Genomic DNA, 25,709 nt, shown 5'->3' with positions numbered 1-25,709 from the left:
TAGACCACCTTATCTCTGTCCTGAGAAACTTGTATGCAGGTCAAGAAACAACAGTTAGAACCGAATAGAGAAAAACTGACTGGTTCAAACCGGGAAAAGTGTATGACAAGGCTGTATATAGTCATCCTCCTTTTTTAACTTCTATGCAGAGTACATCATGAGAAATGCTGGGCTGGATGAATCACAAGATGGAATCAAGATTGCCAGGAGAAATATCAACAGCCTCAGATACTCAGATGATACCACTCTAAACGGCAGAAAGTGAAGAGAAACTAAAGAGCCTCTTAATGAAGGTAAAAGAGACAGTGAAAAAGCTGGCTTAAACCTCAACATTAAAAAACTAAGGTCGGAGGAGGAGCCAAGATGGCGGAGGAGTAGGATGGGGAGAACACTTTCTCCCCCACAAATTCATCAAAAGAGCATTTAAACATCAAGTAAATTCCACAAAACAACTTCTGAATGCCGGCAGAGGACATCAGGCACCCAGAAAAGCAACCCAACTCTTCGAAAGGAGGTAGGAAAAAATATAAAAGACAAAAAAAGAGACAAAAGAGGGAGGGACGGAGTTCCGTCCCGGGAAGGGAGTCTTAAAAAGAGAGAAGTTTCCAAACACCAGGAAACCTTCTCACTGCCGAATCTGTGCCGAGCTTTGGAAGCACAGAGGGCAACATAAAAGGGAGAAAAAAAATAAATAAACAATTAAAAATCGCAGATTGTGAGCCCTACGGTAACTCCCCCAGCGGAGAAGCAGCGCAGACGCCTGCACACGGCATTAGCAAGCGGGGGCTGGGCAGGGAAGCGCGGCGCGGGCTGTGTCCCTTAGAGTAAGAATCGGGCGGAATGTCCTGAGCGCTATCTGAGCGAAATAATTTGGGCTAGCAAACCAGACTGTGGGATATCTACCACGCGAAAAGCCAGCCCTAACCTAAGACACCGCCAGGCCCGAGCACGGAACAAAGGACTGAACAGAGATAGCCGGTTGCAGACCTTCCCCCTCCGGTGACAGGCAGCCAGAGCCGGAAGGGGGCAATCGCAGCCCAAGAGAGACACTATCTATAAAACTGTAAGCAGGCTTCTTTGCTAACTAAAACTTCTTGGGGGTCTGGACGGTCAACATCTGCCTGAGAAGGTGCGCTGGTTTTACACCCAGATAACCGAGTGGCGGGGAGGCGATAAGTCGCAGCATTGGCGCCCGCCAAACACATCACCTGAGCTGCTCGGATCTGGGAAGAGCACAAAACGCAGGCCCAACCGAGTCTGCGCCTCTGAGGACTACCCGAGTGCCTGAACCTGAGCGGCTTGGACCTGGGAGGTGCATGCAGCCCAGGGCCGGCCTCTGATTGTTCCCGGCGGAACAACCTAGAGCCCGAGCAGTGTGGGCAGGGAGGCTACACGCACCGTGAGCGGGGGCAGACCCAGTGTGGCTGAGGCACTGCGAGCGCATGCCAGTGTTATCTGTTTGCAGCATCCCTCCCTCCCTCCCCACAGCGCGGCTGAACAAGTGAGCCTAAATAAAATAAAAAAAAATAGTGTCCTCCACCGCCCCCTTTGTGTCAGGGCGGGAACCAGACACTGAAGAGACCAGCAAACAGAAGAAGCTATAACAGAGGGAAATGCCTTGGAAGCTACAGGCCATAGATTAAAACCCTGTGGTTACTACGGACTACATAGGATCTTGAGAAATGTAAGTCAGACCAAGGAACTAGCCAAAAATGAACTGAACCCACAATACTCACAACAAAACTAGAGAAAGACCTAGATATATTTTTACTATTTTTACGATCAATCTTTCTTTCTTTTTTTTTAATTAAAAAAAAAATTTAAGTCCTCTATTGTCCTTTAATTTTCACTTTTATAACTATTACTTTGCAAAAAAAAAAAAAAAGACCCTATTTTTTTTTCTTCTTCAGCAAACTTCATATATATATTTTATAATTTTTTGACCATGTTTTGTTTTGTTTTGTTTTGTTTTGTTTCTTTTTCTTCTTTTCTTTAACATTGTATTTTTGAAATTCCAAACTCTACTCTAGATTTTTAATTTTAGCCTTTTGGTATATGTTATCAATTTTGTACCTATAGTTTTTTTCATAATTTCTGTGACTTTTTTTTTTCTCTGTTTCTTTCTCTTCTTCTTTTGTATAACATCGTATATCTGCAATTCCAAACTCTACTCAAGATTTTTAATTTATGCTTTTTGGTATTTGATATCAATTCTGTACCTGTATTTTCTTTATAATTTTTGCGACATTGTTTTTGTTGGTTTGTTTGTTTTCTCTCTTTATTTTTCTTCTTCTTTTTTTTAACATTGTATTTTTGAAATTCCAAACTCTACTCTAGATTTTTAACTTGTGCTTTTTGGTATTAGTTATCAATTTTGTACCTGTAGTTTCTTTATAATTTTCGCGACCTTGTTTGTTTTTCTTTGTTTGTTTTTTCTCTCTTTCTTTTCCTTCTTCTTTTCTTTAACATCGTATTTTTGAAATTCCAAACTCTACTCTAGATTTTTAATTTTAGCCTTTTGGTATATGTTATCAATTTTGTACATATAGTTTTTTTTATAATTTCTGTGACTTTTTTTTTTCTTTCTTTTTTTTCCCTCTGTTTCTTTCTCTTCTTCTTTTATATAACATCATACATCTGCAATTCCAAACTCTACTCAAGATTTTTAATTTATGCTTTTTGGTATTTGATATCAATTTTGTACCTGTATTTTCTTTATAATTTTTGCGACATTGTTTTTGTTGGTTTGTTTGTTTTCTCTCTTTATTTTTCTTCTTCTTTTTTTTTAACATTGTATTTTTGAAATTCCAAACTCTACTCTAGATTTTTAATTTTTGCTTTCTGGTATTAGTTATCAATTTTGTACCTGTAGTTTCTTTATAATTTTCGCAACCTTGTTTGTTTTTCTTTGTTTCTTTTTTCTCTCTTTCTTTTCCTTCTTCTTTTCATTAACATCGCATTTTTGAAATTCCAAACTCTACTCTAGATTTTTAATTTTTGCTTTTATGTATTTGTTACCAATTTTGTACCTTTAAGAACCCAATCTTCAGGACGCATTTTTCACTAGAGAATGAGATTACTGGCTTGACTGCTCTCTCTCCCTTTGGACTCTCTGTTTTCTCCACCAGGTCGCCTGTATCTCCTCCCTAACCCTTCTCTACTCTACCCAACTCTGTGAATTTCTGTGTGTTCCAGACGGTGGAGAACACTTAGGGAACTGATTACTGGCTGGATCTGTCTCCCTCCTTTTCATTTCCCCCTTTTATCCTTTTGGCCACCTCTGTCTCCTTCCTCCTTCTTCTCTTCTCTGTATAACTCCGTGAACATCTCTGAGCGGTCCAGTTGTGGAGTGCACATAAGGAAGTGACTACTGGCTAGTCCACTCTCTCCACTATTGATTCCACCTCATCTCATTTGGGTCACCTCTAACTCCCTCCTCCCACTTCTCTTCTCCATGTAACGCTGTGAACCTCTCTGAGTGACCCTCACAGTAGAGAAACTTTTCATCTTTAATGTAGATGTTTTATCAATGGTGCTGTATAGAAGGAGAAGTTTTGAAACTACTGTAAAAATAAGACTGATAACTGGAAGTAGGAGGCTTAAGTCCAAACCCTGACTCCAAGGAACTCCTGACTCCAAGGAACATTAATTGACAGGAGCTCATCAAACACCTCCATACCGACACTGAAACCAAGCACCACACAAGGGCCAACAAGTTCCAGGGCAAGACATACCAAGCAAATTCTCCAGCAACAAAGGAACACAGCCCTGAGCTTCAAGATACAGGCTGCCCAAAGTCACCCCAAAACCATAGACATTTCATAACTCATTACTGGACATTTCATTACACTCCAGAGAGAAGAAATACAGCTCCATCCACCAGAACATCGACACAACCTTCCCTAACCAGGAAACCTTGACAAGCCACCTGTACAAACCCACACACAGTGAGGAAACACCACAATAAAGAGAACTCCACAAACTGCCAGAATACAGAAAGGACACCCCAAACTCAGTAATTTAAACAAGATGAAGAGACAGAGGAATAGCCAGCAGATAAAGGAACAGGATAAATGCCCACCAAACCAAACAAAAGAGGAAGAGATAGGGAATCTACCTGATAAAGAATTCCGAATAATGATGGTGAAATTGATCCAAAATCTTGAAATTAAAATGGAATCACAGATAAATAGCCTGGAGGCAAGGATTGAGAAGATGCAAGAAAGGTTTAACAAGGACTTAGAAGAAATAAAAAAGAGTCAATATATAATGAATAATGCAATAAGTGAAATTAAAAACACTCTGGAGGCAACAAATAGTAGAATAACAGAGGCAGAAGATAGGATTAGTGAATTAGAAGATAGAATGGTAGAAATAAATGAATCAGAGAGGATAAAAGAAAAACGAATTAAAAGAAATGAGGACAATCTCAGAGACCTCCAGGACAATATTAAATGCTACAACATTCGAATCATAGGGGTCCCAGAAGAAGAAGACAAAAAGAAAGACCATGAGAAAATACTTGAGGAGATAATAGTTGAAAACTTCCCTAAAATGGGGAAGGAAATAATCACCCAAGTCCAAGAAACCCAGAGAGTCCCAAACAGGATAAACCCAAGGCAAAACACCCCAAGACACATATTAATCAAATTAACAAAGATCAAACACAAAGAACAAATATTAAAAGCAGCAAGGGAAAAACAACAAATAATACACAAGGGAATACCCATAAGGATAACAGCTGATCTTTCAATAGAAACTCTTCAAGCCAGGAGGGAATGGCAAGACATACTTAAAATGATGAAAGAAAATAACCTACAGCCCAGATTATTGTACCCAGCAAGGATCTCATTCAAGTATGAAGGAGAAATCAAAAGCTTTTCAGACAAGCAAAAGCTGAGAGAATTCTGCACCACCAAACCAGCTCTCCAACAAATACTAAAGGATATTCTCTAGACAGGAAACACAAAAACGGTGTATAAATTCGAACCCAAAACAACAAAGTAAATGGCAATGGGATCATACTTATCAGTAATTACCTTAAACGTAAATGGGTTGAATGCCCCAACCAAAAGACAAAGACTGGCTGAATGGATACAAAAACAAGACCCATACATATGTTGTCTACAAGAGACCCACCTCAAAACAGGGGACACATACAGACTGAAAGTGAAGGGCTGGAAAAAGATTTTCCATGCAAATAGGGACCAAAAGAAAGCAGGAGTAGCAATACTCATATCAGATAAAATAGACTTTAAAACAAAGACTGTGAAAAGAGACAAAGATGGTCACTACATAATGATCAAAGGATCAATCCAAGAAGAAGATATAACAATTATAAATATATATGCACCCAACACGGGAGCACCGCAGTATGTAAGACAAATGCTAACAAGTATGAAAGGAGAAATTAACAATAACACAATAATAGTGGGAGACTTTAATACCCCACTCACACCTATGGATAGATCAACTAAACAGAAAATTAACAAGGAAACACAAACTTTAAACGATACAATAGACCAGTTAGGCCTAATTGATATCTATAGGACATTTCATCCCAAAACAATGAATTTCACCTTTTTCTCAAGCGCACATGGAACCTTCTCCAGGATAGATCACATCCTGGGCCATAAAGCTAGCCTTGGTAAATTCAAAAAAATAGAAATCATTCCAAGCATCTTTTCTGACCACAATGCAGTAAGATTAGATCTCAATTACAAGAGAAAAACTATTAAAAATTCCAACATATGGAGGCTGAACAACACACTGCTGAATAACCAACAAATCACAGAAGAAATCAAAAAAGAAATCAAAATTTGCATAGAAACGAATGAAAATGAAAACACAACAACCCAAAACCTGTGGGACACGGTAAAAGCAGTCCTAAGGGGAAAGTTCATAGCAATACAGGCACACCTCAAGAAACAAGAAAAAAGTCAAATAAATAACCTAACTCTACACCTAAAGCAACTAGAAAAGGAAGAAATGAAGAACCCCAGGGTTAGTAGAAGGAAAGAAATCTTAAAACTTAGAGCAGAAATAAATGCAAAAGAAACAAAAGAGATCATAGCAAAAATCAACAAAACCAAAAGCTGGCTTTTTGAAAGGATAAATAAAATTGACAAACCATTAGCCAGACTCATCAAGAAACAAAGGGAGAAAAATCAAATCAATAAAATTAGAAATGAAAATGGAGAGATCACAACAGACAACACAGAAATACAAAGGATCATAAGAGAGTACTATCAACAATTATATGCCAATAAAATGGACAACGTGGAAGAAATGGACAAATTCTTAGAAAAGTACAACTTTCCAAAACTCGACCAGGAAGAAATAGAAAATCTTAACAGACCCATCACAAGCACGGAAATTGAAACTGTAATCAAAAATCTTCCAGCAAACAAAAGCCCAGGTCCAGACGGTTTCACAGCTGAATTCTACCAAAAATTTAGAGAAGAGCTAACACCTATCCTGCTCAAACTCTTCCAGAAAATTGCAGAGGATGGTAAACTTCCAAACTCATTCTATGAGGCCACCATCACCCTAATACCAAAACCTGACAAAGATGCCACAAAAAAAGAAAACTACAGGCCAATATCACTGATGAACATAGATGCAAAAATCCTTAACAAAATTCTAGCAATCAGAATCCAACAACACATTAAAAAGATCATACACCATGACCAAGTGGGCTTTATCCCTGGGATGCAAGGATTCTTCAATATCCGCAAATCAATCAATGTAATACACCACATTAACAAATTGAAAAATAAAAACCATATGATTATCTCAATAGATGCAGAGAAAGCCTTTGACAAAATTCAACATCCATTTATGATAAAAACTCTCCAGAAAGCAGGAATAGAAGGAACATACCTCAACATAATAAAAGCTATATATGACAAACCCACAGCAAACATTATCCTCAATGGTGAAAAATTGAAAGCATTTCCTCTAAAGTCAGGAACAAGACAAGGGCGCCCACTTTCACCATTACTATTCAACATAGTTTTGGAAGTTTTGGCCACAGCAATCAGAGCAGAAAAAGAAATAAAAGGAATCCAAATTGGAAAAGAAGAAGTAAAGCTCTCGCTGTTTGCAGATGACATGATCCTCTACATAGAAAACCCTAAAGACTCCACCAGAAAATTACTAGAACTAATCAATGACTATAGTGAAGTTGCAGGATATAAAATCAACACACAGAAATCCCTTGCATTCCTATACACTAATAATGAGAAAACAGAAAGAGAAATTAAGGAAACAATTCATTCACCATTGCAACAGAAAGAATAAAATACTTAGGAATATATCTACCTAAAGAAACTAAAGACCTATATATAGAAAACTATAAAACACTGGTGAAAGAAATCAAAGAGGACACTAACAGATGGAGAAATATACCATGTTCATGGATTGGAAGAATCAATATAGTGAAAATGAGTATACTACCCAAAGCAATCTATAGATTCAATGCAATCCCTATCAAGCTACCAACAGTATTCTTCACAGAGCTAGAACAAATAATTTCACAATTTGTATGGAAATACAAAAAACTTCGAATAGCCAAAGCTATCTTGAGAAAGAAGAATGGAACTGGAGGAATCAACCTACCTGACTTCAGGCTCTACTACAAAGCCACAGTTATCAAGACAGTATGGTACTGGCACAAAGACAGAAATATAGATCAATGGAACAAAATAGAAAGCCCAGAGATTAATCCACGCACATATGGACACCTTATCTTTGACAAAGGAGGCAAGAATATACAATGGATTAAAGACAATCTCTTTAACAAGTCGTGCTGGGAAATCTGGTCAACCACTTGTAAAAGAATGAAACTAGAACACTTTCTAACACCATACACAAAAATAAACTCAAAATGGATGAAAGATCTAAATGTAAGACCAGAAACTGTAAAACTCCTAGAGGAGAACATAGGCAAAACACTCTCTGACATACATCACAGCAGGATCCTCTATGACCCACCTCCCAGAATATTGGAAATAAAAGCAAAAATAAACAAATGGGACCTAATTAACCTTAAAAGCTTCTGCACATCAAAGGAAACTATTAGCAAGGTGAAAAGACAGCCTTCAGAATGGGAGAAGATAATAGCAAATGAAGCAACTGACAAACAACTAATCTCGAGAATATACAAGCAACTCCTACAGCTCAACTCCAGAAAAGTAAATGACCCAATCAAAAAATGGGCCAAAGAACTAAATAGACATTTCTCCAAAGAAGACATACAGATGGCTCACAAACACATGAAAAGATGCTCAACATCGCTCATTATCAGAGAAATGCAAATCAAAACCACTATGAGGTACCATTTCACACCAGTCAGAATGGCTGCGATCCAAAAGTCTACAAGTAATAAATGCTGGAGAAGGTGTGGAGAAAAGGGAACCCTCTTGCACTGTTGGTGGGAATGCAAACTAGTACAGCCACTATGGAGAAGAGTGTGGAGATTCCTTAAAAAACTGGAAATAGAACTGCCTTATGATCCAGCAATCCCACTGCTGGGCATACACACTGAGGAAACCAGAAGGGAAAGAGACACGTGTACCCCAATGTTCATCGCAGCACTGTTTATAATAGCCAGGACATGGAAGCAACCTAGATGTCCATCAGCAGATGAATGGATAAGAAAGCTGTGGTACATATACACAATGGAGTATTACTCAGCCATTAAAAAGAATACATTTGAATCAGTTCTAATGAGGTGGATGAAACTGGAGCCTATTATACAGAGTGAAGTAAGCCAGAAAGAAAAACACCAATACAGTATACTAACGCATATATATGGAATTTAGAAAGATGGTAACAATAACCCTGTGTACGAGACAGCAAAAGAGACACTGATGTATAGAACAGTCTTATGGACTCTGAGAGAGAGGGAGAGGGTGGGAAGATTTGGGAGAATGGCATTGAAACATGTAAAATATCATGTATGAAATGAGTTGCCAGTCCAGGTTCGATGCACGATACTGGATGCTTGGGGCTGGTGCACTGGGACGACCCAGAGGGATGGTGTGGGGAGGGAGGAGGGAGGAGGGTTCAGGATGGGGAACACATGTATACCTGTGGTGGATTCATTTTGATATTTGGCAAAACTAATACAATTATGTAAAGTTTAAAAAATAAAATAAAATTTAAAAAATAAATAAATAAATAAAAAACTAAGGTCATGACATCTAGCCCCATCCCTTCATGGCAAATAGAAGAGGAAAAATTGGAAGCTGTGACAAATTTTATTTTCTTGGGCTCCAAAATCACTGCAGATGGTGACTGCAGCCATGAAATTAAAAGATGCTCCTTGGAAGAAAAGCTGTGACAAACCTAGACAGTGTATTAAAAAGCAGAGACATCATTTCGTCAACAAAGGTCTATATATTCAAAGCTATGGTTTTTCCATTAGTCATGTACTGACTGAGAATTGGATCATAAAGAAAACTGAACCCTGAAGAATTGTTGCTTTTGAATTATGGTGCTGGAGAAGACTCCCGAGAGTCCCTTGGACTACAAGGAAATCAAGCCCATCAATCCTAAAGGAAATCAATCCTGAGTATTCATTGGAAGGACTAATGCTGAAGTTGAAGCTCCAATACTTTGGCCACCTGATGTGAAGAGCTGACTCATTGGGAAAGTCCCCAACGCTGGGAAGGGTTGAAGGCAAAAGGAGAAGGAGGCAGCTGAGAATGAGATGGTTAAATAACATCACCAACTCAATGGAAATGAATTTCCACAATCTCCGGGATATAGTGGAGGATAGAGGATCCCGATGTGTTACAGGCCATGGGGTTGCAAAGAGCTGGACATGACTTAGAGACTGAACCTGCTGCTGCTGCTAAGTCGCTTCAGTCATGTCCGACTCTGTGCGACCCCATAGACGGCAGCCCACCAGGCTCTGCCGTCCTTGGGATTCTCCAGGCAAGAACACTGGAGTGGGTTGCCATTTCCTTCTCCAATGCATGAAAGTGAAAAGTGAAAGTGAAGCCGCTCAGTCGTGTCCGACTCTTAGCGACCCCATGGACTGCAGCCTACCAGGCTCCTCCGTCTATGGGATTTTCCAGGCACGAGTACTGGAGTGGGGTGCCATTGCCTTCTCCGAGTGACTGAACCTACTACTATGGGTTTAGCATTTTTCTCTAAAGCAACTTTTCCATTTAATTTTTAGTCTTCATAGCAAATAGAAAATAGTTTCACTTGACACAAATGGAAACTAACCAAAAACAAATACGACAAAATCACTGCAGAATATTGCTACATTTTGGCTAGATATGTTGTCTGGGAAGTTTTTTGCTTTTTGGTTTTTTTTTAAGAAAAGAGAGACGAGTGCTAGAGGAGTGATTAAGACACATCACCTTCAAAGTAAGACTTTCTCCTTGATGAGAGCAGAGAGACCAAAAGAGAAAGATGTAATTCCATGTCATTGAATTCCTGTCCCTTTCTTCTTTATAATCAGAACTCTCCGTGGGTGATCTTAGCCCCTACTGGGGGAAGCACTGGTTAGGACAGGATAATCTGATTGGATTTACAGAACAATGAAATCTTTGTATAAGTGAGTGCTTTCAGTTCAGTTCAGTTCAGTTGCTCAGTCATGTCTGACTCCTTGCGACCCCATGAACTGCAGCACACCAGGCCTCCCTGTTCATCACCAACTCCCAGAGTTTACTCAAACTCATGTGCATCGAGTTGGTGATGCCATCCGGCCATCTCATCTCATCATCTGTCATCCCCTTCTCCTCCTGCCCTCAATCCCTCCCAGCATCAGGGCTTTCCCAATGAGTCAACTCTTTGCATGAGGTGGCCAAATTATTGGAGTTTCAGCCTCAGCATCAGTCCTTCCAATGAACACCCAGGCCTGGTCTCCTTTAGGATGGACTGGTTGCAGTCCAAGGGACTCACAAGAGTCTTCTCCAACACCACAGTTCAAAAGCATCAATTCTTTGGTGCTCAGCTTTCTTCACAGTCCAACTCTCACATCCATACATGACCACTGGAAAAACCATAGCCTAGTGAGTGCTTTATCTCCTAATCTTACAATGAAATAGCCACACCATAGACATTCCACCCAGACAATGACCGTGAAGAATCTGAGATGTCATGGGTCAGCCAGCTCCTCACATGCGTGAGAAAAACATGGCCCTGTAAGATTAGACACTTTGGCCAGTGTTGCACAGTGAGACAGGGGCACAGAACCTGGTATATGAGAATGATTTTGAATAATTTCACTCCTGCTCCCAGGGGACGGAGAGCACAGTTCTCATGATGTTCAGATGTTCGATGTTCAGATCTCATCTGTTAAATTAAGGAGCTAGTAGAAAAGGCATAGTTCTGGCTTCCTGTGAATCCATGAGTTCAAACGTTGTAACAAGGAAGGAACCCAAAGGATTCATTAAGGAGCAGCAAGGAAAGAGGCAAGGAATTAGGTAACACTGACTCACATATTGAGGAAAAATATCTCCTTTTCACTCTCCTTCATTCTTCTGCATTGTTCAAGGCTTTGCATCTAGCCTGGCACATATATCAATAAATAATAATTATAATTAATAATGATTCAGTTAGGTTCAGTTCAGCCGCTCAGTTGTGTCTGACACTTTGTGACCCCATGAATCGCAGCACGCCAGGCCTCCCTGTCCATCACCAAGTCCCAGAGTTCACTCAAACTCACGTCCATCGAGTCAGTGATGCCATCCAGCCATCTCATCCTGTCATCCCTTCTCCTCCTGCCCCCAATCCCTCCCAGCATCAAAGTCTTTTCCAATGAGTCAACTCTTCACATGAGGTGGCCAAAGTATTGGAGTTTCACCTTTAGCATCATTCCTTCCAATGAACACCCAGGACTGATCTCCTTTAGAATAATGATTATGCTAATATTAATGAGACTTCTCAAGTGGCTTAGTGGGTAAAGAATACACCTGCAATGCAGGAGACACAGGAGACATGGGTTCAATACCTGGATGGGGCAGATCCCCTGGAGGGAGGCATGGCAACCCACTTCAGTATTCTTGCCTGGAAAATCCCGTGGAGAGACGAGCCTGGTGGGCTTGAGGTTGCAAAGAGCCTGATATGACTGAAGTGACTGAGCAGGCACCCGTACTAATATTAATAACATTAATAAATAACTGAGAACTTAAGAACATGGGCTCTGGATTTGACTTCTGCCTCCTTGCACATTCCATATTTCCTACCCTGGCAGCTAAATTGGTCTCTTTGAGCTTCAATTTCATCTTTTGTAGAACACACATTCAAAAGTATTTACAACATACTTTGAGTTTTAAAGGAGAGAATACAAGAAAACTATTAAGAATTCTACCTGGTTCATGTAAGTATATAACACCGTAACTTTATTACATATTAAGTATATTAGCTCAGTTCAGTTCAGTCACTCAGTCATGTCCGACTCTTTGCGACCCCATGGACTGCAGCATGCCAGGCTTCCTTGTCCATCACCAACTCCCAGAGCTTGCTCGAATTCATGTCCATTGAGTCGGTGATGCCATCCAACCATCTCATCCTCTGTAATCCCTTTCTCCTCCTGCCTTCAATCTTTCCCAGCATCAGGGTCTTTTCCAGTTGAGTCAGTTCTTCACATCAGGTGGCCAAAGTATTGGAGTTTCAGCTTCAGCATCAGTCCTTCCAGTGAACATTCAGGACTGATTTCCTTTAGGATGTGCTCAACAAATTAACTGATGATGGCAAGGATGACACCAATGAGGAGGTAAACCAGTTTGTCAGCAGCAAATCACAGTAAAGCAGAGAAATAAGCCCTCCTTTTCTAAAATAAAATTTCCCCATTCCTCCATGTGACAAAGGTAGAACCCTGACATTATCTTTTGGTTCGTAATATTGCTTCCAGGGTACACGCTCAGATAAAATATGACTTGTGCTGTTGGTGTTTATCATATACATTGAGATGTCATCTGAACCCAGGCTGATGGATGAAATTCACATGCAAATCTACTTCTGCGTGGAGACTCTGCTCACCCTCCCCCACCCCACTCTGTTACTCAGCTCCTCTCTCCTCTTTTCCAGGAGCTGGAAACCTCTACAAATACATGCAATACAACTATATTCTGGTTCCAAGAGTGACTCTGGCATTTGAACAAGATTCATCCATGGCATGCTATTTTGGTAAGAAATCATTTTCCCCAAACAGCACTATAAGAAAGTGAGGCTAGAAAGAACTTGCTGTTCTCACTCATACTGGCACAGTGAGATGTCTGCTCACCCTGCCCGTGGGCTCAGGTATTCAAAACCTATGGTACGTGTTTTTTTTTTTTCTCCCTCTCTCTCTCTCTTTTGCTTTAAATGGCATTGCAACTTTGCCTGCTGCCAAGTTTGATCTAAAATAAACCTCAACACGCAAAAGGATGGCACAATTTCCTTAGGTCCTTGTGTGAGACGAGGTAGGTTAATGAGTTGCTATGGTGATCCCTTTTTAGAGGTGAAATTGAATAATGGTAAAGAGGATCAGGCTTGGAGTCAGACTTAAGTTCAAATTCACATTCTGCCCCTTGGTATCTGCTTGACTAACTTTGTGTAAATTAATTGACCTTTCCTGGTACATGTTCTCATGGATGAAAAAGAGCCTAACAATACTACCTTGGAGAGGTATTATTTTGACTAATAATACAGCCCCCTGGTGTAGATATTATTAGCACCTTTTAATAGGTAGGTTATATAATCTGCCCAAAGTCACACAGCTTGTCAGTGGCAGAACTTGGAGGCCCAGCTCAAGATTTCTGGGGATCAACTGGGCTTAACTAAATGATTTTCACATAGGGTTCCCTCATACAGTTGCGTCCGACAGTGGCTGCACTCGGGGCATCTCAAAGGCTTCCTTACTCTCCTGTTGGCTACTGCTTGCTGGTGGCTGGGACCTTGGATTGGCACCATTGGCTGGACTACTGAGTATGGCCTCATCACGTGTCCTGGGCTTCCTCACAGTATGGTGGCAGGGTTCCAAGAGCAAGCATCCCAAGAGAGGTCAGATGGAGGCTGTATCACCTTCAATAATGAAAAAGCAGTTGGGCCACATCAACTTCTACTCAATACAAGCAAGTCACCAAAGCTGGTCCATATTCAGATGGACAAACATCCAAATGCAAATTGACAGTAGATGAATATCTTCCAAGTGTTGATGGAAAATAAATTTTAGAATTTTATATACAGCTAACATCAAATTACAGTTTTCTTTTCTAAACAGATGCAATCCAAGATGTTTGAAATTGGTCAGGAAATTTATCTGGTAGAACATTCAGATCCCTCAGTTTATTGACTTGTCTCTTAGTAGGTTTTGCAGGTTGGTCTGGAAATATGATTTCTTCATCAATACCAGGAGGTAGAATAAAAGAACAACAAGGAAGAGTAGAGGTAGAAAATAATAAAGATAAAAGCAGAAAGTAGTAAGATGCTGCTGTGATGACTAATTTTATGTGTCAACCTGACTGAGGTAAAGGGTGCCCAGAAAGCTGGTAAGACATTGTTTCTACGTGTGTCTGTGCGGGAGTTTCCAGGAGAGATGAGCTCACCCAGCATGGGTGAGCATCATCCAATCCTTTGAAGGCCTGAATAGAAAGAGCAAAAAGACTGAGGAAGAGCACATTTGCTCTCTGTTGAGCTGGGACCTCCACTTTCTCCTGCCCTCCACCCTTGGTGCTCCCAGTTCTCAGGTCTTTAGACTCAAACTTAATTACACAGGCAGGTGTCCTGGTTCTCTAGTTTGCAGATAGCAGATTCATGGTACTTCTTAGCCTCCATAATCTAAGCCTATTTCTGTAATAGATCTGTTTATATCTGTCTGTTCATGTTTTATATATTTTCTATGAAGAATCTTGACTAATACAAGTGTTAAACAAAACAAAAATGCCATATAGTTAAGATAATTGAAACTGTAAAATTTGAAAATAAAATAGATGAATCTTTGGCTAGTATGACTCAAAAAGGTAGAGTAAGAGAATGAGAGGAGAAATACACACCCATGAGAAAAAAAATTGTAATTAACAAATACAGAAAACATAAACATAAGAAAATACTACATACAAATTTATATCGATAATTGATACAATATAAAGTTAAAAACTACGAACCATCAAACTTGGCAGGAAAACTAGAAAATCTGAATAGATCAATGATTACAGAAGAAAATGTCACTGTAGTGGAAGATTTATTCCCTGGAAAGGGAGTAGATCTAGGAGTATTCCACTAAACTTTTAAGAACAGATAATCCCCATCTTAAATACATTATTTCTGAGTGGTGTCTACCCATTTCATTTGGTAAGACAAGTACAAATTTCAATGCATAAACCATAAAATGGTTGCAAAGGATGGGCAAAACCATAGGCCAATCTCATTTATGAATATGGATGGAAGAAATTTTACATAAAATATCAGCTTACTGAATACATATTAAGACAAAATGATTATAACTGAGAGTTACCCAAGAAAAGTAAGAATTATTCAATATTAAAAATCATTCATGTAAATTACTATATTTACAGTTTAAAGAAGAAAAATCCTGTAACAAATGCCACAGATGCCAGGAAAATATTAGGGAAAAAAATGAATTCTTCACAAACCAAAATGAGAAAGGTATTTATTTAGGTTGGTATGAACGTAATTGCAACTTCAGATCATGAAACCTAGATCATTATACCTAGGCTCAAACATATCTTTGTTAATCAAAATAGGAAACATTACAATCACACGTTTTTGCCAATGAGAAATAAGTTTGTTTATTCCTGTAGCATAAAAACCCATGTTTAGGGATTTGACAAACTGTTGGAAAGCATTTTCTGTCTCCTGCTGTTTGGGGAAACATTTTCGCTGCAAAAAGTTGTCAAGATGCTTGAAGAAGTGGTAGTCAGTTTGTGAGAGGTCAGGTGAATATGGTGGATGAGGCAAAACTTTGTAGCCTAATTCATTCAACTTTTGAAGGTTGGTTGTGCAATATGCAGTCAGGCATTGTCAGGGACAAGAATTGGGCCCTTTCTGTTGACCAATGCTGACTACAGGCGTTGCAGTTTTGGGTGCATCTCATTGATTTGCTAAGTATACTTCTTTAGATGTAATGGTTTTGCCAGGATTCAGAGAGCTGTAGTGAATCAGACCAGCAGCAGACCACCCAATGGTGACCATGACTTTTTTTGGGTGCAAGTTTGACTTTGGGAAATGCTTTGGAATCTCTCCTCAGTCCAACCAGTAAGCTAGTCATATCTGGCTGTCTTATAAAATTCACTTTTCATTGCATGTCACAATCCAATTGAGAAATGGTTTGTTATTGTTGCATAGGGTGTGAGAAGATGACACTTCAAAATGAAGATTTTTTTCTTTACAATTTTTGGTCAGCTCATGAGGCATCCACTTATTGAGCTTTTTTACCTGTCTGATTTGCTTCAAATGCCAAACAACCATAGAATGGTGGATGTTGAGCTCCTGGGCAACTTCTTGTTTAGTTGTAAGAGGATCAGCTTCAGTGATGGATCTCATTTGGTCATTATCAACTTCCGATGGCTGGCCACTGTGCTTCTCATCATCAAGGTTCCTGTCTCCTCTGCAAAACTCCTTGAGTCACCACCGCACTGTACATTCATTGGCAGTTTCTGGGCCAAATGTGTTGTGGATGTTGTGAGCTGTCTCTGCTGCTTTACAAGCCATTTTGTACTCAAATAAGAAAATCTCTTGAATTTGCATTTTGTCTAACATCATTTCCATAGTCTAAAATATATACAAAATATATAGCTAGTAACATCATTAGCAAAAATAATAAATAAATAAGGCAAGAAATGAGCATTAAAATGATGTTTAACATAACCACCTTTATTCAAGAATGTGTTCCAATACCAAATGGCAAATTTCAATAATGCAAAAAAACCTCAATTACTTTTACTAGACCATTTCAACAGACACCACACTAAATGTGGAAACATCATAAGCAATTCCACTGAAGCAGGAACAAAGAAAAGATGCCAGCTGTCACTACTACTATGCAAAACTGTTCTGGGGATTAAAGCTAATCAATTTTTAAAAGGGGGAGGAGAGACAAGTAACTAATACTTTCAATTATATATTCATCCACCTAGAAAACTCAATAGAGTCCACTTCAAACCATTTAAATTTTATGAAAATTGGGTAAGATGTTTAGAAATATGAATGGCACACTAAAATTGAATGCCTTCCTATAGAGCAATACAGAGTGAGCTCATTACATGATCTGCATGAAATGCCCACCCCCAGATTCCCTTGTGGCTCAGTGGTAAATAATCTGCCTGCAATGCAGGAGACCCAGGTTCAACCCTTGGGTTGGGAAGATGCTCACGAGAAGGGAATGCAACCCAATCCAGCATTCTTGCCTGGAGAATTCCATGGACAGAGGAGCCCAGTGGGCTACAGTCCACGGGGTCACAAAGAGTTGGACACAACTGCGCAACTAACACTGGGTTGACTGCTTTGTATTGAGGCTGCAGCCTATGGTCACCCCACTATAAAGCCCCTACTCTTCCTGGACACTTTGATGTAGTCACCTCCCTTTACTTCCTTCACTTCCTCTGCTGCTGCTGCTGCTGCTAAGTCGTTTCAGTCATGTCCAACTCTGTGTGACTGCATAGACGGCAGCCCACCAGGCTCCGCTGTCCCTGGGATTCTCCAGGCAAGAACACTGGAGTGGGTTGCCATTTCCTTCTCCAATGCATGAAAGTGAAAAGAGAAAATGAAGTTGCTCAGTCATGTCCGACTCTTCGTGACGCCATGGACTGCAGCCTACCAGGCTCCTCCATCCATGGGATTTTCCAGGCAAGAGTACTGGAGTGGGGTGCCATTGGCTTCTCCAGTTATCACCCTCTACTAGAAAGTAAATACTACAAGCCCAGTGCATAGGACATGTTCCATAAATATTTGTTGAATGAAAGAATGGATGAGTCTGGGTATGCTTGTGTGCAAGCATACTCAATTGTGCTCTATTCTTTGCGACCCCCTGGACCATAGTAGCCCATCAAGCTCCTCTGTCCATGGAATTCTCCAGGCAAGAACGCTGGAGGGGATCTTCCTGACTGAGGGATCCAACCAGCATCTCCTGCATTGGGACGCCGATTCTTTACCACTGTGCCACCTGGGAAGCAAGCCAGAGTATGTCTGACCTCAAATCCACTCTTCTCACCAGACTGAGTTGCCTCTTAATGGAGTCCACACATTTTTCCTTTGTCATCCAATGTGGCTAAAGCATCAGTGACAAAAATGCTTTTTGAAATGGTGATGTCTGAGTCAATGGCACCAAATAGCTTGGCGATTTTTTAAAACATTCACATCCATGGAGGACAAGAGTCACAAAATGGAGATTTGAATCATTAGCAGAACTGGCAACATGATGAGATTTGATTTTCCCAGCTGTGTAGAACACATCATCCCCTTACTGAAGATTCATTTATGGCTATCTGCTGTTCTTGCTACCTTAGTTCCTTGATGGATAGATTGACTACAGATTTGTACAGGAAGAACACCTTTGTGCTATCCAGCTTGAAGTCACGAGCTGGTTTAGGAGGCTCAGAGCACTCCTGGATCTGATCCTCCACTGGAGGTCACATTTCTCCTCTCCCTGCTCTGTAGTTCAGACATATCCCTGACCTTGGACGGCATCACTCAGCCTTCACCTTTTCTACTTGAGCCTTGGTCCTTCTGCAGCTCCTCCCTCCATCACCTGCAACTCTCTCTCCCTTGAAACCCTCCTTCTCTTGGCTTTGCTCAGCCTCTCACCCTTTCCCAAAGCCACCTGTGGTTGCTGCCTTGGGTTTGTCCTCCCTCCTGCTCATGTTCCACCCCCTTTCACTGGATGCTTGAAGTGCTCACACATCACAAGGTAGGGAAAGACAGGCGGGGTTTCATAAACACCCAGAAAGATCTTACTTGGATGTTTCTTTTATGGTGTCTCAAATGCATCCATTGATTTGGGGTGGGTGGTAGTGGAGGGGAAATTCTGCTGGTTGCTCTGACCCCTGCAGAGAACATCTTTCAGCCTGGCAAAAAATTGATATTTTTTTCCTCTCTAAAGTCTGTCACATGGAAGCTTTTAAAATAAATTGGATGTCAGAATGCTGGGTATTTGATATGCTTACCAAGTGCCATGTTCTGTGTTTATTTACTTCTCACAGCAAGCTCATAAAATACAATTTATTATTTCTATTTTATAGCGAAGGGAATGTTCTGAGAGAGATTAAGCAAGCTGTCTGTGGTGTTTCGCTGTAAATCTTTCTTTCCCCAGATCATGGAAGGCGGTATGTTGTAAATTCATAAAACTGGTCTCCTGGCCTTCTTCCCATCCTGCCCCCACATTCCAGCCACAGAATCCTGGTCTGGAAGGATCCCAGGACCAAAAGCCTCATTAATAATTTACATATCAGATGGATATCACACTGCAGCTTCTCTTGAATATCAAAAGGAAAGTTTGAATGGCCAAGGAGAATACAAATGAGCAAGACAGCCTTCTCATTATCAGATGGAAGTTTTTTTAATGCATTCTGCAGTTTTTAATTATGAAACATTCCAAGCATGCACACCGCTTCTGTTCTGCCTACATGCATGTGCACACACGCGCACACGCACACACACACACACACCCTTACACATCACCACCATCACCACCAGAGGTAACCACTATCTGGAAGATGCCACGAGCATTACCTGAACATGAATATGAACATGCTGTTGTGCTTTCTAACACGCACTCACACATTTTTGAGATTTATCCTCACTGAACATATAGATCCACATATTTATTCATTTTTATCCTTGAATAGTAATAGTGATGATTATGATTTTTAGTGCTTTCTGCCAATCAGGCTGTGCTTCAGTATTTTGTATATATTGTCTCATTAATCCTGACAATGGTGCCACGAGGGACGCACCAATACTACATTCTCCAGAGGAAGAAGCTGGAGGTAGATGGTTAAGTGGGTCCTTGGAGGTCATAGCCTTGACCATTGATTCATCAGGATCTGACCAGAGCCCGAGACCCTAGCCTGCAGGCCATTCTGCCTGCTCTACAGACAGCCTCAAGCTCCCTGTTATAGACACAAGTGGATTTATGGAGACTTTTAAAGGAAGGAGAGAACCCAGATGGGCAGCCTGGGTTCCCCCTTCTCAGCTGTTCCATTCAGCACACACCTAGCAGACAGCTTTACTCCTTTTTTTAATTGAAGTATTGTTGCTGTACAATCTTATGTAGGTTACAGGTGTACAATGTTGTGATTCACAACTTTTAAAGGTTATACTCCATTTATAGTTGTTATAAAATATTGACTCTATTTCCTGTGCTGTACACTGTATCCTTATAGCTTATATTATACCTAAGCATTTGTACCTCTTCCTTCCCTACCTCTATGTTGCCCCACTTCCCTCTCCCCACTGGTGATCACTAAGTTTGTTCTCTATATCTGTGAGTCTGCTTCTTTTTTGTTTCATTCACTAGTTAGCTACATGTTTTAGATTCCACATGTAAATGAGATCATACAGTATTTGTCTTTCTCTGCCTGACATTTCACTTAGCCTAGTGTCCTCCAAGTCCATCCAGGTTGCTGCAAATGGCAAAATGTTGTTCTTTTTTATGACCAAGTAATATTCCATTAAGGCAGCATTACTCTTAAATGAGAAAACAGGGGCTACTAAAACTGCAAAACAAAGGTTGAAGGGGGATATACATGCTTAGCCATCAGCCGTGTTTTGGTGGAATTTTCTTCTCTTTTAATCTGAAATCATGTGCAAAAGGGATACTGAGACCAGAAGATATAGCAAGAGTTGGGACAGAGGAAGCCCTGCTCCTGGGAGTCTGCTTGTACCCTGGTAAAGGGCGTGACAAGACGACCACAGTTACATTAGAAAGTACCATCCTTTTAGTGCATGTGCCAGCCTGGGCTTCCTCCTTGACAAAAATATCTCTTCCACCCCCATCAAGTGCATGAGATTCCACCAATAGAAATCCTTCCAGGTCATGAAATGTTTTAGGTCTTTAAGGGTTCCTCTAACAACATTCAAATATCCCTCTGTATGAAATATGAGACGTGTTTTTCTACCCTTTGGGCTTTTGTGAAGATCACATAAATAACTCATCAAAGGTGCCAAGCCCAAGTGCCTGTCGCATTCATGGATGCTCAATACATTTTGATTCCTTTTCTTTTTTTTTTTTTTTTTGAATACAGGAACTCCTGGGGGGAAAACACACACACACACACACACACTCTCTCAAATGACACCTGGGAAGGGAGCATGATTGAGAGGGGGTGGGGCTGAGTTACTTGGCAGAACACTGTTGCCTGAGAAGGGAGGAGTCTAGGATGGGAAAGTCCCATTCATCCTCAGGATTGTTGCCCAGGCAGAGCTGACCTGAAAACCCATCCTTAAACCAGGATACCCTTGAGGGTCACGTGAATCCCTCAGTGGGCTTGTCAAAACACAGAAGTCTGTGCCTACCCCCAAGCATTTCTGGGTCAGGAGGCCGGGATGGGGCCTGGGGATCTGCGTTACTCACACGTTCCCAAGGGATACTGATGCTGCTGGCTTGGGACCATGCTGCATTGCCTGAATCTCCTTCCCATAACTCAGATATTCTCTGTAAGCTTTCTGTGGATTTTCCTTAAAAGCAATTCACTCTGACAGAGCAGACAAAATATAATTTCAGGCAACCAGAGTGAGTCAAAAGCAGATCTCAGTGATAGGAACAAGCCAAGATACACCCAAAGATTTCATGTGATGTATTCTCTTAATATGAAAACTCGGCACACAGATTTTTATTTTTAGATTTTAGGTGGATGGGCAAATTCCCCTCCCTTACCTCTTTTGAGCCTATCACTCTCTTCCTAGGTTTATTTTTCAGTGAGAACGTTTTCCGAGCAGACAGCTCACTTTCGGAGGGCTCTCAGGCATCAGAGGGCCTGGTCTCAACTGACACAGCTCTTCTGGGCTCTGTCCTGGGCATCCGGCCTTCTTTGTACTGTCCCCGCATCATTTCAGAACTGGACTCTATTCCAGTCTTCTCAGTTTACACAAGCAAAGTCACCTGTAAGAACCCTGAGAAAGAACCACGCGGCACTACACAAAGCCCCAGAAGTGACGTCTGGAGAGGACCCGGGTTTGAACTCTGTGCCACTCTTCAGTAACCTTCATTAAGCTTCAGACAACCAGACCCGGGGCATACATCAACCCCCGCCAACCTCAACTTTCCTTTCTATATGGAATGGGTATCAAAATACTTGCTGTCCCATAGAAAACAAACTTAAAATTATTGGAAAGCGTAGGGGTCAGCTATTGTCATCAGAGGAGGGGAGGCTGTTGCAGAATGGAAAACACTGTAACCCTAGAAGCTCTACAGGCATCTCAAGGATTAGGCAAAAGGGTGTTCCCTTTTATAAAGAGAGGAATGAATAAAGCTAGAAAGAAAGATGTAGGGAAGTGGGGTGAAAGGGCCATGTGTTGGGGACAGCAGATCAGAGAATTGTTCTCCCTGAGGACAGGGCTGGAGTCTCTGAGCCCTGAAAACCACCTCCTGCCTCTATTTTCTTACTGTTGTTCCCCTTTCTCTTTTTCTTCTCACCTCTTAAAATAAATTCTTCCTGGAAAAGAAAAGTCACGCTATTTCCAAGTCACTCTGGCAGAAACAGATTTGAAATATTAACTTGAATCATGCAAATAAATCAAATTTATTTATTACCCAGCTGAGTTGGAAGACTGATATATATATATATATATATATATATATATATATATATATATCTGTTTCTTTCCTTAATTCTACATCTGTCATGTCTGTGGTTTCACGGTACAATTAAAGCCCTGAGAATATGCTTAGAAGATATAGTCTCTCCCTTGGCTGCCCTGAGTGAATACAGAGCTGTATTCATGGTGGTGTATCTTCCTGCGAATTGAGGCTAATAAATAAAACTTGTCACTTTCACTCCATAACCCAGAATTACTCAAATATGTCCTTGTCAAAATAAACTATGTTGAACAAGCTCTGGTTTTTTTAAAAATGTAATTTTTTCCCCTTTAATCAAGAAGAATTTCCTTTCTGGAACATTGAACTGCAGCAATACAATCAGAACCAACACAGAGAGGCACTTACCTTTCATGCAGCTCCTTGGGTCCCTCTCAAGTCCCCTCTCCTGGAGCCTGATCATTTCTCTGTGATCAGGTCAGAATTTTTATGAGTTTGACTAAAGTCTTATGAGATCCAGAGCTCAAGGAAAAAAGATAAAATGACCTTCTTTAAAAGTCACACGTTAAAACAAGGGTTAGTGTGAATGTCTCATGATTAGACCTGGTAATGTTTGAGAGTAAATGTGACCAATACATCACGTTTGTTTTCACTGAGATTCTGAAGTATGTGTTACTCTAATTTTGTTTAGCCAAACATTGAGATCAGAGTCAGTAGGTTATGTCACAGATAACATGACTTTAGTGCAAAGTGGATGAGGTATAAAGCTTTTTGCAAAGTGGATGAGGAGAATAGATACATGTACATGTCTGGCTGAGTCCCTTCGCTCTTTACCTGAAACTATCACAACATTGTTAATTGGCTATGCATGCATGCTATGTCGCTTCAGTCATGTTTGACACCTTGCGATCCTCCAGGCTCCTCTGTTCATGGCATTCTCCAGGCAAGAATACCAGAGTCAGTTGCCATGCCCTTCTCCAGGGGATCTTCCCGACCAAGGGCTCGAACTTGTGTCTCTATGTCTCCTGCATTGCAGTCAGTTTCTTTACTATCTGAGTTACCGGGTCTCCTGCATGACTGTTATGTCTGTCCTAAATTGGATATAGGAAGCTGTGGATAACATGACTTCACAAAAGTCAATTCAATTGATTTAATGGGAAAGGGTGAGATATTAGTGGTTATCGGATGTCTCAGGGAGAGAGTCTTCAAATGCAGGACTGTACTAAGTTCACTCTGGAAAAGAAAAGTCATGCTATTCCAAGGCAAGATGGCAGTTTGCCTCTTCTTGTTCCACTCTCAAGCATTCCGAACTGTCAGGAAGACAGTGTGATATCCTGCAAGGGAAATGCCCCTTGACAAGTCCAAATTTAGACACCAAATTTATGCTCAGAAAGAGGCCATTCCTAATATCTGAGTTTTCTCTGAGAAAATGTTAAGAAAGGGGTGTCTTCTGGCAAAACAGTTCCAGTCCTGCACACAAGAAAGCTAGACATCTTTGAGGACACAACGGTGATGGGAGAAAGAGACCCAGAACTCGACTTAACATGGGATATCACATTTGTAGGATAAAACCGGGTCATCCACCCAGTGTAGGCTAAAGAAGGAGCTACAGTGAGAAGGTTCTGGGACAGGGAGTCCAAATGGACTACAGAATCTGAGACAATGAATGTATGTAACCCACAAGAAGCGCTTACTCAGATTCATGGCACCTCTGAATTTTAGAAGTAAAAGTACCTTGAAGGTTATATAATTGTGATGCTAGTCCATGGTATCCCATTTTGGGTCAAACACCAGTCTATATACTGCTTGTAAGGACACTTTAAGCCATGATAAGATTTAAATTGGTGGGCTCTGAGTAAAGCAGGCTCCCCTCCGCAGTGTGGAGGGACCTCATCCAATCAGTTCAGTTCAGTTCAGTTCAGTCCAGTCACTCAATCGTGTCCAACTCTTTGCAACCCCATGGACTGCAGCACACCAGGCTTCCCTGTCCATCACCGGCTCCTGGAACTTGCTCAAATTCATGTCCATCGAGTCACTGATGCCATCCAACCATCTCATCCTCTGTCATCCCCTTCCCCTCTTGCCTTCAATCTCTCCCAGCATCAGGGCTTTGTCCAATGAGTCAGTTCTTCACATCAGGTGGCCAAAGTATCCATCCAATCAGGGGAAAGCCTTAATAGAAAAGACCGAGGTCCCCTGAGGAAGAAGGCATTGCACCTCTGGAATGCCTTCAGACTCATACTGCAGCATCGAATTTTCCCTGCTCCACAACCATATGAATCAATTTTGGCAATAAGTCTTTCAGTCTCTCTCTGTCTCTTTGTCTGTCTCTATCTTTCTCTCTCTCCCTGCCCCTGTTTCTCTGTCACTCAGTCTGTTTCTTTCTGTTTGCCTCTCTGTGTGTGTGTATGTTTACACATTCTATTGCTTGTTTCTCTGGAGGAGTTAAGTCCAACAACCAGGAGGTTAATATGATTATATCTATCTGTTTAGTCACTCAGTTGTGTCCAACTCTTTGTGACCCTATGGACTGTAGCCCACCAGGTTCCTCTGTCCATGGAACCTTCCAGGCAAGAATACTGGAGTGGGTTGCCATTCCCTTCTCTGGGAGATCTTCTCGACCCAGGGATGGAACCCAGGTATCCTGAATTGCAAGCCGATGGTTTACCATCTGAGCCCTAGTTTGCTCAAATTCACGTCCATTGAGCCAGTGATGCTATCTAACCATCTTATCCTCTGCTGCCCCCTTCTCCTCCTGCCTTCAAACTTTCCCAGCATCAGGATCTTCTCCAATGAGTCAGCTCTTCACATCAGGTGGCCAAAGTATTGGAGTTTCAGTTTCAGCATCAGTCCTTCCAGTGAATATTCAGGATTGATTATCTATTTAACAAATGAGAAAACTAGGGGCTGGGGAAGTTCAGAGGCTTCTCAAGGGCCACCTAGTTACTTGGCAGCATACCTGGGGTGTGGTTCTCTGAGCCGTGTGTTCTCTTTC

At 41.0% G+C, this 25,709-nt stretch overlaps 1 long non-coding RNA gene across 1 annotated transcript; it reads left to right on the top strand.

Moving 5' to 3' along the window:
- The first annotated feature begins 354 nt into the window (after positions 1-354).
- Positions 355-16,746, top strand: LOC129625546 (uncharacterized). The gene is made up of 3 exons (XR_008701530.1): positions 355-514; positions 13,051-13,149; positions 16,309-16,746. It is a non-coding gene; the product is annotated as an uncharacterized LOC129625546 (long non-coding RNA).
- The last annotated feature ends 8,963 nt before the right edge of the window (positions 16,747-25,709 follow it).

The sequence above is a fragment of the Bubalus kerabau genome, chromosome 13, assembly GCF_029407905.1.
Source record: "Bubalus kerabau isolate K-KA32 ecotype Philippines breed swamp buffalo chromosome 13, PCC_UOA_SB_1v2, whole genome shotgun sequence".
NCBI lineage: Eukaryota > Metazoa > Chordata > Mammalia > Artiodactyla > Bovidae > Bubalus > Bubalus kerabau.
The sequence above is the reverse complement of the archived record's forward strand: the minus strand, read 5'-3'. Positions and strand labels throughout refer to the sequence as shown.